The sequence below is a fragment of the Eptatretus burgeri genome, chromosome 1 (assembly GCF_056783735.1).
Source record: "Eptatretus burgeri isolate ZD-2024b chromosome 1, Ebu_testis_v1, whole genome shotgun sequence".
Lineage (NCBI taxonomy): Eukaryota > Metazoa > Chordata > Myxini > Myxiniformes > Myxinidae > Eptatretus > Eptatretus burgeri.
The window spans coordinates 134,234,438-134,237,537 of NC_140961.1; positions in this window are offsets into that span (position 1 = coordinate 134,234,438).

The following is a 3,100-nucleotide window of genomic DNA, read 5'->3' on the forward strand; positions in this document are numbered from 1 at the left end:
GGCTAAGAGGCAACCAGGGTTGCATCAGGAAGGGCATCCAGCGTAAAACATGTGCCAAATCACTATGCGGATCATACGGATGATCCGCTGTGGCGACCCCGAACGGGAGCAGCCGAAAGAAGAAGAAGATATAGTGTTTCCAAGGAAACAGTGCAGTCGAAACATAACACATCTTGTGCAAAAAAGACAGACCTTTATTGTCAAAGTACTTATCAGCTTGTGGGTGTCTAACTTGGGAGAGTCAATGTTACCTACAAGTAACCAAGCATACATTTTCATTCTAAGATTAACAAACACATGCAACATAAGTATTTCATTCGCTTTTGTTATTTTTGGAAACACCCTGTATATTGGAACGGCCGTGAGGTCTGAGACCACAGACGCTGGGTCAGGGATGAAAAGGTCTCTGCATCCACGCAGGTAATTTGGGCGTGAATCGGCATTTCAGAACGAAATGACCGCGGCAGGCGGTTCCACCTGACAAGATGACCGAGCAAGTCTGCCAGCAGTTCGCTCATGGCGGCGCTTAACACGCAGACCTAATTTACCATTTAACGGGTTTATATGCCAATCCTCTTAAAGTACAACAGTTCTCGTCTTGATGACCAGTTCTCATTAACGGGGCATTTATTATACAGTTCGGGAGATTATCAAACAGCAACAAATGATTACAAAAATAACTAACACACCCAAAGGGATCTTCTACAGCTTAGCAAATAACTTGATCCTTCCACACACAGATGACAAGACACAACAGGAGACTGATAAGACAACAGAACCTGTGACACTAACCCTGCTTGCATGCGATCTTCGACCATCAGGCTAGCAAGTATCGGTCTGGGTGGTCGGTCCTCGCTTGTTCCTCGGAACACCACAAGGGACATGATACAAGAAAGAGGCACAGTAGCAGAGAGATCGCCAGGAACCCACAACCAGGAGAGACAGAGACAGAGACAGAGACAGAGACAGAGACAGAGACAGAGACAGAGACAGAGAGAGTGAAAGAGACAGAGAGAGAGAGAGAGAGAGAGAGAGAGAGAGAGAGAGAGAGAGAGAGAGAGAGAGAGAGAGAGAGAGAGAGACACACACGCCAGCCACCAGAGAGAGAAAGAACGGTGGCTTCCTTGTGCTTATATATCAACAGTGGCCATGCAGTGGAGCAGGCCCCACCCACCTCGTAGGGTGACCTCCCCCGCCCAACTTAGGCCATGTGGGTCACTGACTGCTGCGAGTTGTTTACATTGTTGCTCATTGTGGAAAATTAGGGATACCAGGTTAGAATAGGGGGATGCTTTCCTTTCATACAATCTGACATCTTCAGATAGCATTACAGCTCGTTTAGAGGGACCAAGAGGAGTAAGTAGTGTTCGATTTTAGGGGGAATTAGTGGGGCAGCCACATCTCAATATGAAAACGTGCACACCTGTAATGACCCGAACAAGGCCAGAAATTAACCTTACAATCAATGTGCAACACAAATGACACTTCCAATTAACATGCAGCACCTGGAATGCTCCTTGCAATCAATGTGTGACACCAGGAACTACCCAATCGACACAATTGATAAATTAAACTGGAACTGGCTTCATCGACACTAAGCAAGAAGTATGGACAACTGATGGAAGATAGAAATGACAACCGAGAGGAGGAGCTGGAAGAAACAGAGGAGAAAAGATGATGATGTAGAGACGAACAATTCACAAGAGTATAATGGTCCCAGGTTGTAGCGGTAGTAAAGAACATACCATGTTGAGGGCTAAACCTTTTGTCTAGTGGTGGAATGGACCACGATAGTTGTGTAGAATTATCTCGGACGTGAACGTAGTTCGTGCAGGACATGAATATTTAAAAAAACTTTTTTTCTTTTAAACACACAGCTATTTTTCTTTGATTTACAACATTCTCAAACATGCTATTGCCGGCCAGATTCTGGAATACCTACACCAGTGCTCTCTTTTGGAACCATAACGGTCACTTTCAAATGGTTACGAAGCACCGAGACTGCACTCCTAAAGGTTACAAATGATATTATGTGCAAAAGCAGACCAAGCATCAGCTATAACACTCATCGTTTGAACCTATGAATACATTTCACCAGAATATACTGCTTGACCATCTTCAAACTTGTTTTGGTATCTCTTGACCTGCAATTCTCATCTTGAATAGCTATCAATGCTTATGATAGTTGTATGATCTCCATCAGATCCACTGTCTATCTGCCGTGTTCCATGGGGCTCTGTTCTTGGTTTCTCTTCATCTGCATCTGCTTGGTGCAATAAAGTAATTTTTTGACATCACATTTAATTGTTCCGTTAATAATACCCACATTCATTCATCCAATGAACCTAATTACAGGCTCTGTTGTTACAACTCGGAATTCCTGTTTCTATAAAAAATTAAAATGGGGATCTTCATGAACTCTAACTCAGTGCTGTCATGATCGACATGCTGGTCCTTGGTCCATTATCAGTCCCTGAAACTTTTAAACCACATGCAGTGAAACTTGGGGAAAGCCACGCACGACCTGCTGCTTCCTCAGTTTCAAGTCTTGGTATCATCCAGGATCCAAATATTTCCTAAATTCCACACCTTTCAAAAATCTCGAAATATCTTTTTGTTAATGTGTATAACATTGCCCAAATGAGAGGATCTACTGCAACTCTGTTTCATGCTCTCATAATGTCGTGCTTGGATTGCTGTGGTTCACCTGCCTCTTCTCTAAGCCCTTACAACCCATTCACAATGTAGCTCCCAGGCTCAGAATTAAAGCTTGAAAATCTGATGACCTCACTCCAATCATAAAAACATTCTGCGGGTTCCCGGCACATTAATGGATAGATTGCAATATTTTGCTGGAGAACATTAATCCCAAACAAACTGGTTCATGCCTACATTTCTGACCTAATCACACCTGCAAGAAAGCTATAGTCCAACAACGGGAATCTCCTGGTAGTTCCTTGCACGAGGATGAAGATCTTTGGAGATGGATAGTCTTCGGATCTGCTCTTTAGCAATGGAACATTGCCTTGGGAGGAGATGTACAAGGTTAAAGTATCAAATTTACCATAAGGAATGTTGTTGGTTTGGGAGAAGTACAAGG